The 15,052-nt window shown below is 42.6% G+C and overlaps 1 protein-coding gene across 2 annotated transcripts in view; it reads right to left on the minus strand.

Moving 5' to 3' along the window:
• Positions 1 to 15,052, minus strand: part of LOC126281270 (soluble guanylate cyclase 88E) — an 883,920-nt gene that overhangs the window by 656,175 nt on the left and 212,693 nt on the right. Inside the window, exon 2 of one of the 2 annotated variants that reach the window (XM_049980094.1) lies at positions 8,916 to 9,044. The gene's annotated coding sequence lies outside the window, so the exon portion shown is untranslated. Of the gene's footprint in view, positions 1 to 8,911; positions 9,045 to 15,052 lie in introns of both variants that reach the window. The other variant, XM_049980093.1, reaches the window with a different exon arrangement.

A 15,052-nucleotide genomic window follows, 5' to 3' on the forward strand; every position in this document is an offset into this window, starting at 1 on the left:
CATAAGACTTTAGCTTTGAGATCTGTTCGTATATATGCGCCGACCCCGCCACCTCGCTTTTTTTATCTGTCTGCCCTAAGAAATGTGTACCCTGGGAGATGAATAGATGCAGAGGATATGTGTGGTTTCAACCACGTTTCGGATAAGAGGATTACGTGGTAGTTTAGTTGGTTGAAGAGGAGGCTAAGTTCTTCGTAATGCGCAGGTAAAGACTGAATGTTGCAGTGAGCTGCTAAAAGCTCGGACGCGTTCCGCTGAGCAGCCTGGAGTAGGGTGGCAGACTGGTTTGTCCTTTTGTTAGGCACTACCTGCCGCGAGGTACATAATACAAGGGTGTCCCAGATTTTGTGCGCCCTGTTTGTGACTCCGCGAGTGCCGAAAGAAAGGCGACTGCAAGAGATTTCCTGAGGTTGCGGGAGTATAGAAAATGGATTAGTGGTATTCGGTGCAGGGAGAATATGACCAAAATGGTGACGGCTGTGTGTCACTGAGTATCCTATGTCGTAAGAGGAGAAATGTAATTAGAGTATTTGAAACACCTTAGGGTGGAAATAAGGGAAAGGGGAGTGATTTAAGAGGCCGATGCTGCCACCAGAGAGAAGTAAGCTTAATATTTAATAGATTATCGTAAGAAGCTAGAATTAAATTGAAATTTACTAGAGTGATACTGGTAATGATTATCGTAGGAAGCTACAATTAGATTTAAATTTACTAAAGTGATACTGATAGTGATTTTTGTTATGAACAATTTAAACCGAAGAGATGGTTGATAAATGAACTAAAGGAGAGACTAATAATTGCAATAGAACTATTACAGAATGGAAGAGAATAAACTGAGAAAATGAAAAAAGTATTAGCAGTAACTAAAACTAAGCTATGGCTACAGCTAAAGACACAAAAAATAGTAAAAAGTTAATACAGTTACAAAAACAATTAGTTGAAGGTACAAATAATTAAAAAGTTAATACAATTACAAGCCTATATCTGAGTATAGGACTTTCGTACTGGACGTGCAGACCGCGTGAGACGACGCTTCATCCAGTCCCAAACATGCTCAATGGGGGACAGATCCGGAGATCTTGCTGGCCGGGGTAGTTGACTTACACCTTCTAGAGCACGTTGGGTGGCACGGGATACATGCGGTCATGCATTGTCCTGTTGGAACAGCAAGTTCCCTTGCCGGTCTAGGAATGGTAGAACGATGGGTTCGATGACGGTTTGGATGTACCGTACACTATTCAGTGTCCCCTCGACGATCACCAGAGGTGTACGGCCAGTGTAGGAGATCGCTCCCTACACCATGACGCCGGGTGTTGGCCCTGTGTGCCTCGGTCGTTTGCAGTCCTGATTGTGGCGCTCACCTGCACGGCGCCAAACACGCATACGACCATCATTGGCACCAAGGCAGAAGCGACTCTCATCGCTGAAGAAGGCACGTCTCCATTCGTCCCTCCATTCACGCCTGTCGCGACACCACTGGAGGCGGGCTGCACGATGTTGGGGCGTGAGCGGAAGACGGCCTAACGGTGTGCGGGGCCGTAGCCCAGCTTCATGGAGACGGTTGCGAATGGTCCTCGCCGATACCCCAGGAGCAACAGTGTCCCTAATTTGCTGGGAAGTGGCGGTGCGGTCCCCTACGGCACTGCGTAGGATCCTACGGTCTTGGCGTGCATCCGTGCGTCGCTGCGGTCCGGTCCCAGGTCGACGGGCACGTGCACCTTCCGCCGACCACTGGCGACAACATCGATGTACTGTGGAGACCTCACGCCCCACGTGTTGAGCAATTCGGCGGTACGTCCACCCGGCCTCCCGCATGCCCACTATACGCCCTCGCTCAAAGTCCGTCAACTGCACATACGGTTCACGTCCACGCTGTCGCGGCATGCTACCAGTGTTAAAGACTGCGATGGAGCTCCGTATGCCACGGCAAACTGGCTGACACTGACGGCGGCGATGCGCAAATGCTGCGCAGCTAGCGCCATTCGACGGCCAACACTACGGTTCCTGGTGTGTCCGCTGTGCCGTGCGTGTGATCATTGCTTGTACAGCCCTCTCGCAGTGTCCGGAGCAAGTATGGTGAGTCTGACACACCGGTGTCTGTGTGTTCTTTTTTCCATTTCCAGGAGTGTATTTAGTTCTGTCATGTTTGTGACTGTCTTCTTTCCAGCTGCAGTCTTAATGATTACTCTGAAATCCTGAGTCTACACATTCTGAAGACCGAAATGGGATATGGCACTGTTTAAAATCTTTAGGCGCTCGTGTGTCAGACCTCGCGAAGACAGTTCAGAACGCAATGCGTTGGGCTCAAGCTCCTACGAAACGGAAACGTAGATGGTAGGATGCAACTTGCTATCAGGCCACTTAACGTAGAATCCAGAATCGGAAGAAGTTTAGCAGTAACAGAACAAAAGAGTCATTACAGGATTTCCACAAAAAATGAGGTATGTGTGTCAGACAATCCTCGAAAGATAGTAAAAAAGTGAAAAGGACATACGACAAATATAGACTAAATGAAATCGAGACTGCAAGAGAAATAACACGAGAAATTTCTACAGAATATTCAGGGAAAATATGAAGGGTTATCAGCCTCCACGTATTTACTTCATATGAACAGACGGATCTCTGGAAATAAATACTAAAGAAAATGGCAAAATTCTTAAAAACTATTTTGATAAACTTCCTAATTGCCTAAAGAGAAATTACACTTTACGAAAGCAGTATCAAACCGAGATTCAAAACCGCTTTCAGTAACAGAGTTAGAAGAGATTACGAAACAACTAGAAAACAACAGAGTCCCAGCAGAAGACGGCTTTATCTCCGAGATCTGGAAGCCCAAAGCCCAAACCAACATAAAAAAATCCATAAAATTCTCACAGAAATATAGACTACAGAGAAAATTCCACATGAATGCAAATGTGCGTTAATTCTCCCGCTTCACAAGAAAGGGCGACAAGACAAGACCTAATTACTACTCAGGTATTTCATTATTACCGCTCATTTACAGAATTCTCTCTCTCCAAGGCATTACTCAACACACTAAAACCACAAGCTGATACAAAGATATGTGAATATCAAGCACGCCTCGGAACACGAAAAAAAATAAATTGAAATGAGCGTATGGCATTGTTAGCTCGGAGGCCCCTTTCTGGGAAGTTCGGCCGCCGAGTGTAAGTCTTATTTCAGTCGACGCCACATTGGGCGACTTGCATACCGGCGAGGAGGATTAAATGATGATGAGGACCACACAACACCCAGTCCACGAGCGGATAAAATCCCCAACCCGGCCCGAAATCGCACCCAGGCCCGCCGCATGGGAGGCAAGCATGTAACCACCCAGCTAAGCAGGCGGACATCAGAACAGGAAGAGCATACAGATTTGGAACTTGCAAACGCTCCCGAATTTCAGACAGATGAACAACGCTGAAGTCGCAGTCATCGACTTTAATAAGGCTTACTACCCCATAGGCAGGTAGATTCTCTTTGTCACACTAGAATAACATTGCACAGACAGAAAAACTAAGACATTCATACAGCAGACACTTACAGGCACTACATACCAAATAAAATTTATGGGAGAAATCTCAGGCCCATTAGAGGTACATACAGGGGACAGTCAAGCAGATGATCTCTCACACCTTCTTTGCAACATATTCGTGGACAAAATTATCAAGTAATGAGGATAAAAGGTAAAAGGAATTCAGTTAGATAGAACGTGTGCATATAAGACGATCACAAAATGCGTAACATTTTCAGACGTCCAGGAAACGCTCTGCCACGATAGACAAAAAGTACAAGAAGCACTGGAATATTTAATGAATCCTGTGCCTAATCAGATCTCTATATATCATATGAGAAAACGCAACACATGGAAAGAAAGAACAACTACAACAACCAAGCCATGTCTACAAAGTACGAAAGGTTAGCAGAGTAGAAAAATTCAGTTATCTTGGGGAATACATGTATACAAATAGGATTATCAAACAAGGCATCCAACACAGAAAGAACAGATACACTTCATAAATTGTACAAATTGACATGGACGCACACAGTGAAAGATATATTTCAAGACAGGCCAAACTCAGACACTACAGTACAGTACAGTTGTGCTGCCAGAAGCACTCTACGGATCATAAACGACCACAATCGGATCATCAGGCATCGCCGAGACAAAAATAGTACATAAAATTCTCAGAAAACCTTTTGGAGCGGTACACGGAGATAGCATACGGAAGAAGAGACCAACCAAGAATTATAAGAATGTACAGACAATCAATATCGAAGAGATAAATGAAAGTGAGAAATTCAGAACCAAAACTATGAACAAGAAATTTGAAGTAAAAGAGTAGTATGAAACAGGCAAAATATGGACAGACCAAAGGAAACAGGAAGACAGCCAAAGACTGAAAACGTTTTGAGAAGAGAAAAAGATGACGAAAACAAGAAAAATAAAGAAGCCTGTGACATTAACGTTAAATGCTTTCCTTGAGTCAAAAATATGTAATAATAATAATAATAATAATAATAATAATAATAATATATTGCCTGTTGCCGGTCTGAATGTCCCTTAGAATATCGTGCAAAAATTTCAATTAAATCGGTCAACAGTTATTCGAAATTAATATATTATATATTTATAAATTAAATATTCATTTTTGTATTACATATATTTTAAAAATATATGTAAACACGCACGTATTCGTATGTGTAACTTACATAAAGAATACCGGTTACGGCTGTTAGGAGCCGTCTTTTACCTACAGAATGAAATAAATGATAAGAAATATACAGAAAGCACTAAGGTATCCTATTGAAACAATTAAGTATATACAATCTGTTTTCCCCTCTTGTCTCTCATATGTATTACTGCAGGAGTTAACATTATAAATCTACCTGCTGTAATTTATCTGAATTGTTCTACCTAACACAAATTTCTGCCTTAGCATTTACTTCTTTCACTATTTATCTCATAGTTGTTGCAAAGTGCAAGATCCGTAAGGTTTCGCATAATCTGTTGATGGCAGTTAAATAAATTAAACATAACCTCACCCAAAAATACTAGTGATCCTTAGAAATAGTAGACTGGTTATTTGGAGCGCTGTAGATGAGTAGTGGGTCAGTGAAGTGAAATCGAAAGAAGATAAGGATTTATCGTCAAATGAGTATAATGTAACATCGACAACAGCATAAAATTGTGTAACGAGAGTAGAATTCGTCACTAATAGGACTGTAAGGTATAGAGTGAATTATTGTCAACAGTTCAGTGATAGGAATATTCTCAGCAGGATAGACGGCGAGAATAGAACAGGTACACATGCCGACATTACAAGCAAAACATGAAGAGATGGAGAAATAATATGAGGATACTGAACGGGTAATTCAGTATGTAAACGAAGATGAAAATGTAATAATCATGTGTGTCTGGAACGCTGTAGTAGAGGATCAAATAAAAGAAAAGTATTACAGGAGAATATGGGATCGCCAGTATGAACGACAAGCGACAAAGAGAAGAGTTCTGCAGTAAATCCAGCTAGTAATAGCTGATGCAATGTTCAGAAATCTCAAGAGGAGCAGGGTATATTTGGATACGACCTGGAGGCACGGAAAGAAATTTACAAATGAGATACTGGATTCTAAGGCGAACCCAGGAAGAGAGACAGCTTCGGATCACAATTTAGTAATGGCGATCATTATACTGACGTTTAATAGAATCAGTATGTAAAGAAGCGGGATACTGTGCTACTAAATCTGCGTTTCGAGTTCTTTACAGGAGCAGATACTGTGATAATGAATATCAGAGTATGCGCTTCTGGGTAATCGCAGAAGTTTTACTAATAATGATAGAAAGAAGGTAACTGTGAACAAATATCGGCTAACAGAAGAAATATTTCAATTGATCGACTAAAGAGGAAAATACACAGACTTTCAGAAAATTACAGTAATACAGCTGTATAAACCACTTAGGAATGAAATAAGTAGCAAGTGCAAGGAACCTAAAGCGAAATGGTTCAAGAAAAAGTGTGATGTGAAGACATCGAGAAAGATGTGGTGTTCGGAAGAACTGATTCACTATGAAAAAAGTAAAAAATTAAAAGCAAGGGCGTCAACACCAGGAGTACAAATGGAACTAAGCTGTTCACCGCAGAGGAGAGAGCGGACTTGTGAAAACAGTTCACTGAAAGCCTCTACATTGCCATGATAGCAATAAGGTAAATGAACACCAGACTGTTCTCTGTATTAAAAGTGATAATTTACTGGAATGCAGTAATGTTTTGTAATAGAATTGATATAAACATACACAGATCAGTCGGTTAACACTTGTTTGGCCTTTTCTCATTTCGCGTGCCGCTTTGCCCCGCGCTGCATGCTTCTGTCATGCAGCAGCGCTACTGAGTTGCTACTGGAATACTGGTTATTCGACCTGTTTTGCGTCCATGTTGATATGTATCATTAATTGTAATTTCGTAATGCACAAATTTGGGACTGTAATAAAGAATAAGCTAAAGTAAATTAAACTCCGGCCGACAGACCACGAAGGCCTAACGGTACCGCCCGGCCACCATGTCATCCTCAGCCCTCAGGTGTCACCGGATGCATATGTGGAGGGGTATGTGGTCAGCACACCGCTCATTCGGCCGTGTGTCAACTTACGAGACCGTGTAACAATGAAGAGGTACATAAAATCCCACTATAAAACACACTGAAGCACCAAAGAAGCTGATATAGGCAAGTGTATTCAAATACAGAGATACGTAAAAACGCTTACATAAGACAACAAGTGTCTGGCGCAGTTTACATCGGTTACTGCTGCTACAACGGCAGGATATCAAGATTTAATTAGTTTACACGTGGTGTTTCAGACGGCGCACGGGCGATGGGACACAGCACCTCCGAGGTAGCGATAAAGTGGGGATTTTCCCGTACGACCATTTCGCTAGTGTACCGTGACTATCAGGAATCGAATAAAACATCAAATCTCTGCCGGAAAAACATCCTGCAAGAAAGGGACGACTGAAGTAAATCGACCAACGTGACAGAAATGCAAGCCTTCCGCAAATTGCTGCAGATTTCAATGCCGGGCCAGCAGAAAGGGTCAGCTTGCGAACCATTCAACAAAACATCATCGATATGGGCTTTCGGAACTGAATGCTCACTCGTATACCCTTGATGACTGCACGACACAAAGCTTTACGCCTCGCCTGGGCCAGTCAACAACGGCATTGGATTGTTGACGACTGAAAACATGTTGCCTGAACGGACGAGTCTCGTTTCAAATTCTATCGAGCGGATGGACTTTTACGGGTGTAGAGACAACCTCATTAATCCATGAGCCCTGCATACCAGCAGTGTACTCTTCAAGTTGGTGAAGGCTCTTTAATGGTGTGGGGCGTGTGCAGTTCGAGTGATATGGGACCCCTGATACGTCTCTGACAGGCGACACGTACGTAAGCATCCTGTGATCCCCTGCATCCATTCATGTCCATTGCGTATTCCGACGGAACTTGGGCAATTCCTGCAGGACAATGTGACACCACACACGTCCATAATTGCTACAGTTTGGCTCCAGGGACACTCTTCAGAGTTTAACCACTTCCGCTGGTTACCAAACTCCCCCACACATTAACATTATTGAGCATATCTGGGATGCCTTGCAACGTGCTGTTCAGAAGAGATCTCCACCCCTCGTACTGTTACGGATTTATGACCAGCCCTGCAGAATTCATGGTGTCATTTCCTTCTAGCACTACTTAAGACATTATTTGAGTCCATGCCACGTCGTGTTGAAGCACTTCTGCGTGCTCGCGGGGACCCTACACAATATTAGGCAGGTGTACCAGTTTCTTTCGTTCTTCAGTGTAAATTTTTCATTGTAAGACGAAACGAATTCGAATTTTTCTGTTGATAGCGTAAACACCTGAAGCCCGCGATGGACAGTGTTTATTTCAGCTAACAACATCTACACATATCAAAATTTACATCGCAAATACCTGCCGAAACGGAAGAGAAAATGATCTGACGAGTCTTAGGAAAGACAGACCTCAGTTGTCTCTTTGTACTGCTACATCGCAACAGATGTAAAAAATGAAATTAGCTCTGAGAGAGATTCCACAAAGACTCAGAGAATCTGAGCTTCATTCTGAGATGAGAACCACAGTTTATAGCGACAGGGTGACATTTGAAGGCATGCTGTAATGGGTCCGCCGATGTGAACGGTGGGCTGCATGCGTGAGACCTTCCTACACAAACCAGAAACCTCAAGAGTCAACTGACAGAATAGACAGACAACAGACAGTTCTAGAGACCATCACTTGGAAGATCTCTAGGAAACGATGAAGGCATAAACCTTGCACTTACTACAAGCACTGGATCATGAGAGGAAAAAAGAACCTCTCCTGACATTAAATTATAAACCTACGTCTCATCCATGGCAACAAAACGGAAAGCAGAAACAGTAGCATTCGAATACTGCACATAAATTCATTTTCGGTCTGGACTGCAGGCGGTATTCAATAAATGTGGCAGCCATATTGTACGTAGCTTTCTCGTACTCCATATCTTCACGTAAAATATGTAGTGCCACTCGTTTTCTTCTGATATCTATTAGGAAGGGCCACACATAGAACGACTGTTTTATGCTAATTAAAATATTCCGCAGTTGATGTTTGCACTTGACTTGCGTAATAGCTCCGCTGCGCCATATGCGGCAAGATGAAGGAAATCTGACTGACGTGGAAACCATCGTTTTAGTAGAATGAGGGTTCTTCCTTGCCCTCATAATATCGCTTTCAAAAATAATCAAAGTTAACTAGACGGTTCAGCTTCTAGCAACACCAGCATTTATTGAAATATCGTATGTGATAAACGATTGATGTGAGTCGCAAATTAATTACCCAAGAAAGTTATTTACACTCACCTACCTGCAGTTGTGTTCAGCGGGTGTTCGGCAGTGGCGGCCACTTGTTAGGATCGCCTCGCCTCTGAGCAGCGGCCTGGTCGCAGCAGAGCGGAGTACAACGAAAGCCACGAACTCTCGTCCCGCCGGTTGCCTGAAATAAAGGGGCGGCCGTGCATGTAACTCCCTAGCCAATTCTACGCTCTGCTCATCAGCAATCAAACAGAAATGCAGTGACTGGTCAGGAGCCGTAGCACACGTACATTGGTGTTGTTACGTTCTTGAAAGTAGGTCCTACTTATGTATTAGATTTATTATTACTAAGTTACGTTTCATGAAGCTTTAAGATATTCTAACGTGTTAACAGCCATCAACGGTTTTCTTAATAATGGTATAGCTTTGCAGTTTTTATTTCAAAAATTGTATATAGTCTCAGTCTCTGTGCTGTCGTACTCTGATTGTCGCGCTGTTAATACGTAGTATGAAAATAGTTGAGGCTGTTTCCTGTTTCGTAGTGAAACAACAGTGTGGAGCACGGTTAAAAAGTGCCGAGAAATAGGTTCTTCTCAATGTTTTTTCGTAAATTTACAGAAAAAATCGGATTTGAATTTTTCCAAACGACTGTATTTAATACATATGAGATACAATCTTTTTTTCCTTCAATTTGAAATACCTGCATCTCGTAATTTTAAAATTCATCATCATTTTGTATGAATAATGCACGTCTTTTTGTTTCTAATTCAATATTGCACGCGAAATTACTCTTTTCATTTGAAATATAAATTCTTAACTATCGATATTTTATGAAAGGTTGTTAAGAAAGGTTGCTTAAATTAATCAAACATAACAATCTAATCTTTTACGGCAAAAATGAAAAACCAAATATTTTTTATTTTGACTATTCCATTGTTTTATACCACAGATGTAGTCTCACACGAACGACAGTGAAAAGTGTCGTGCAAACATGAAAAAACAATAATTTTCAGAGCATCGAGCACACCATACAAATGTTGCGTTTTTACATTTGCCACTGTACGGTTACTATATGAACGCAACAGAACTGATCTGGAGCCAAGTTAAGGGATTTGTCATGAGAAATAAGAAGACTTTTAAGCTGCCAGAGTCACTGGACCTATCGCACGCAGCTTTTTCACATGTTACTGCTGAACACCGGCTGGATATGGAACGGCACGTGGATTCTGTTGTTGATCGACTCGTTATCAACGTACCAGGTGACAGTTCCAAAACTGAAATATATTTCTTGGAGTCGGATATGGAAAGAGATAAGAGATTACCAGACGACTGCCTGTAATTAATACCTTCAGTAATTTCAGTATTCAACAGTACTGTGAAATCCCTGCAGTATGCCTTTACATTACTCTGTGTTTAAGTTAGGAATTTTCATTACTCTTTTTTGTGAGTAGAATATTACGTTAGGTAAGGACGAGAGCATTTTATGCTGTCCGTCTGGTCTCCTAAGAAGCGCGAGGTGCTGGAGTTTTGACGAATATTGTTTCATTCTCTTTAAGAATTGAATGAGATTGGAAGCTATATTATTTCTTTGCCCGTCTCTTTTTACGTCTGAACTGCAACTGCTAGGTTAGTAGGACCAGCTGGCTGGCCAGTGCTGTCCAAGTTTGAGACACCGGTAAAACTGTTGTCCCGCAGTATCACTCAATCTATGTGCGTGTAACACAGCATAAAACGTATCCTTAATGCCGTACTTTACTGTACTGGACACAGTTCAGCTTCCACTCCACGTGAAACAAAATCCAATGAAATTGAAGCAAACGCGGAAGCATACTCTGTGTAATGTCTACATCAGGTTTATTCTTATGATGAACAAACTATCCGTAATCTGCTTCTCTCTCACGTCCAAAGAGATCATCACTATTTCAATAATATTCGTACCCACTACCCTAAGCGTAGCAGCGTAACGTTGTGGCAAGGTAGTTTCTAGACATGGCGAGGACTGGGCTGTGATTTCAGTCACAGCTATTCTGTACCAGAACTACAGTCTCCAAACGAAATGTGAAATATTTTAGCTAGATTTGATTGCTAAGAGCAGCTTTGTGCTGTAGGAACAGGAGACTCACTAGCGAGGTGGAAATTCATTTCATCAACTGATTCTTTGGTAATTCATTATTTTGGATAAAGTGTGGCGAAATAAATAAAAAAAATTATTGGTTTTTTGAAAAGAGGAAAAATTACGGACATGGAACTGTAACCTTAGAATTTTTGAAAGGCTTTTCAACGGACTGTATTGACCGAATTGAATGCGGAAAAATTCAGTGCTGCGTGAAATATGCCTGTAATATAATTTACCATTCCGATTAATTACATTTTTGAATTCTACGTCACTGTTGATTTAACCAGAGTTCTCACCTTAGACGTAGAATTAGTCCTTCTGTCACAATTTTAAGTCATTAGTCGCCATCGATGTTCTTCTCTTTGTTGACCGTGTGTATCTTCCTAAGTCGGCATCGGTTCACTTCAAGAAGACGTTGGAAACCAAGTAAATACAATGCTACGTCACTTTAAATAATTTTCGTAACACTTCGATACTTCTCACTATTTTTTATTCACAAGACAATAAGACTTGCTCTGCTCGTCGCACAAACCATAATTGCTAACAACATGGCTGCCTTTCCGCACCCTCCAAAATTACGTCCGTCCTCCACAAGGCAACAATCGAAAGGGTCTCTTAGCTCCTTCTTGGAGTATGAAACAAAAGAGAATTCAATATGCACATTACAGAGATTATATTCTACATCCCTCTCAATTTGGTCTTTGGCGCAGCCTTTAAGGTGGTGAATGTCTCTGCGTCGGAATGTGTCATTACAAACATTATTGGGAAAAATCGATCTGTCAATTAAGTCAAATTATTAAAAAGCAGCGTCAATTGCACACTCATTTATTAAAAATATGACCGGTTAATGCACCATCCGGCTGACGCTGAAGACGCCTGAAAAAGCTGTGTTGACCCCAGTCGCAAACCGTGACTGAACACAGCTGTTCGAAGTGTCATCATCGTCACCTGGAAGATGGCCTACTACTAGAGGCCAAAACCGGTCATATTTCTAATACATGATTACGCGATCGAGAATGATTTTTACTAATTTTTGTACTTGGTAATAATGAATGACTAACGTTACAATCAAAAACGTAAAGCGTAATATTGTGTATGTTCATCTGAATTAATTTATTTTGTTAACCATTTTTTGGCTTACGAGGCCATCATCAGACTAAGTGACCATCGTCATAGAAGGAGATACAATATTCATGAACAATACTGAAAAAGACGTTGCACCTCAAGAGTGAGTTACGAACACAACGTAAATGTCATCTTTGACCTTTCAATGACAACGCAGTGAAAAATATTAAATTTGAACCGTATAGAAACGTAAAATAAGAAACCAGCAAGACAACGCTAAACTCGAAAATGGCTCTGAGCACTATGCGACTTAACTTCTCAGGTCATCAGTCGCCTAGAACTTAGAACTAATTAAACCTAACTAACCTAAGGACATCACACACATCCATGCCCGAGGCGGGATTCGAACCCAGGTCCTTAGCGGTCGCTCGGCTCCAGACTGTAGCGCCCAGAACCGCACGGCCACTCCTGCCGGCCAAACTCGAAAACATAGTTCCCATGTAACGATTCAAATTAAATTAGCAGCCCCAATCAAATTGATGTGTTAATTTAATATAAATTGCTGTTCTGCTACGGTTTATTCGATTTTAGTGTCAGTGTTTATCAAACACGACTCTTTTCGTCAACAACTTATCTATACCAAAGACTAATTCCTGAACAGAAATAATTAGTAATTTCTACAGAAAAAACTGAATGTCAAGCTTGTCGACATATAAATACTTATTTCATGTTTTGTTGATACATATATGTTGTACGTTTGTTCCTTAACAGATTCCACACCACTACGTTAGTCGTGAATGTGATATATGGAAGAGGTGAATAGCTCACTAACTCACTCACTCGCTCACTCACTAACGCTAATTGATGAGATCAACCTACCACTCCCGTCCTTGAAGAAATCAGAATAAAAAGATATTACAGCATGTCACCGGTCGTGATACTATCAGCCGGTAACGGCTGCAGTCAGCGTCATGACAAGAAGAGTGACGTAATCAACCTCGAAACGACTTCCGTAGCTACCCACTGTACGTAAATAAAAATTGAGTACGGGACAAATTTTGCAGAATTTTAGTGCTGAAAATGGAAGTAAATGAACAGCGGAGAGAACTTTTTTTGCGGAATGCAAATCTCCCGCCGGGAAGTGGAAACTAGGACACTTGTGTAACATGCCCAGAAGAGACATTCACATTTGTAACTCACTGTAGGGCGGTGGCTACGAATCTGCATAGCACTCCAATCGCGCCACCGGCCTAGAGGGTTTGCGCCGTGCGCCGTTCTGTCCTGTTCCTGCTCGCCCACCCCCCCCCCCCCCCCCCCCTCCTACCCTTGCTCACACACCGCCCAAATTAAGATCCGGCGTCCCCACAGCCCCGCCCCCCTTACAGCCCCGGGCTCTTTCATGCGCCGTACTTTACGACGTCGTACCCCAGCCGGGTGCGCACACAGACTCGTGAGGTCGGTGTCGAAAAACTGCGCAACAACTTCCCGGAGGAAAAAAGAAAATTTAGTACCGAACAACTTCCGGAGAAACAAACTCCTTGGCGTGAAAGACAAACTAAATGGGGACATGCTGAACTACGAGCGGGAAAAAAATTTACAAGATAAAGTCGGAAAAGGAAGGAAGAATACTGTAAGTACATGCGTTGGCGGCACAGAAACTCGCTTCCACTTCACCCCTCCGCCGCCCCACACCGAACCCAGAGGGAACGTCTCACACTAGACGTGTATAACCCCTATGTTTGCTTGGTAGAGTAATGGTGGTGTACGCGTACGTGGAGAACTTGTTTGCGCAGCAATCGCCGACATAGTGTAGCTGAGACGGAATAAGGGGAACCAGCCCGCATTCGCCGAGGCAGATGGAAAACCGCCTGAAAACCATCCACAGACTGGCCGGTTCACCGGAGCTCGACACAAATCCGCCGGGCGCATTCGTGCCGGGGACCAGGCGTTCCTTCCCGCCCGGAAAGCCGTGCGTTAGACCGCCTGCCAACCGGGCGCGCTGTCCACACAGCTTAGGTTTAGAAATATTTAAACTGAAACGTATCCGTGGTATGCAGAATCCACACGGATAGCCAAGCGCGTCAACGCGCCTAGATTCTAAGAAGCGGGTGTGTCCTGGATCGAATTCGCCTCGCGACCTAACGACGACGGCTGTTGAGAGGGTCAAAAAATGACTCTGAGCACTATGGGACTTAAAATCTGAGGTCATAAGTCCCGTAGTATTTATAACTGCTTGAACGTAACTAACCTAAGGACATCACACACATCAATGTCCGAGGCACGATTCGAAGCTGCGACCGTAGCGGTCGCGCGGTCCCAGACTGCAGCGCCTAGAACCGCTCGGCCACACCGGCCTGCGTTGAGCGGGTCAGCCTGTATGTGATCTTCTGGCTGTTTCACACATGCAACTAGGTTCAAATGGTTCAAATAGCTCTAAGCATTATGGGACTTAACATCTTAGATCATCAGTCCCCTAGACTTAGAACTACTTAAACCTAACTAACCGAAGGACATCACACACATCTATGCCCGAGGCAGGATTCGAACCTGCGACCGTAGCAGCAACGCGGTTCCGGACTGAAGCGCGTAGATGCGCTCGGCCACAGATGCAGGCATGCAACTAGGTAAATGCCGTCTGATACCCACGTCCCGTCTCAGATACACGCTAAGAGATTATGTAGAAAATGTCCTCAGGCTTGAATGCGAGATTTACGCTATACACAGACAGATGGGTGTAACCTCCCAACAGTAAAATAATTGTAATATTCACATTTAGTGTAACCTCCCAACAGAAAAATCTCGTTCAAGTACCCTATAGAAAAATTTCTTTCTAACAATAAAATTTCAAGTTTTAATGTGAACTACATATCAAGATTAATAATTTTGACGTCAGCAGCGCCGCGTCATGGCCCCGTGAAATCATCATGAATAAACGGAAACATTCTGACCTCACAATGATGTCGCCAGATAACGCTATCTTTACATCTGTTTCTATAAGATTTTCTTTG

This window comes from Schistocerca gregaria, chromosome 7 (genome assembly GCF_023897955.1).
Source record: "Schistocerca gregaria isolate iqSchGreg1 chromosome 7, iqSchGreg1.2, whole genome shotgun sequence".
NCBI lineage: Eukaryota > Metazoa > Arthropoda > Insecta > Orthoptera > Acrididae > Schistocerca > Schistocerca gregaria.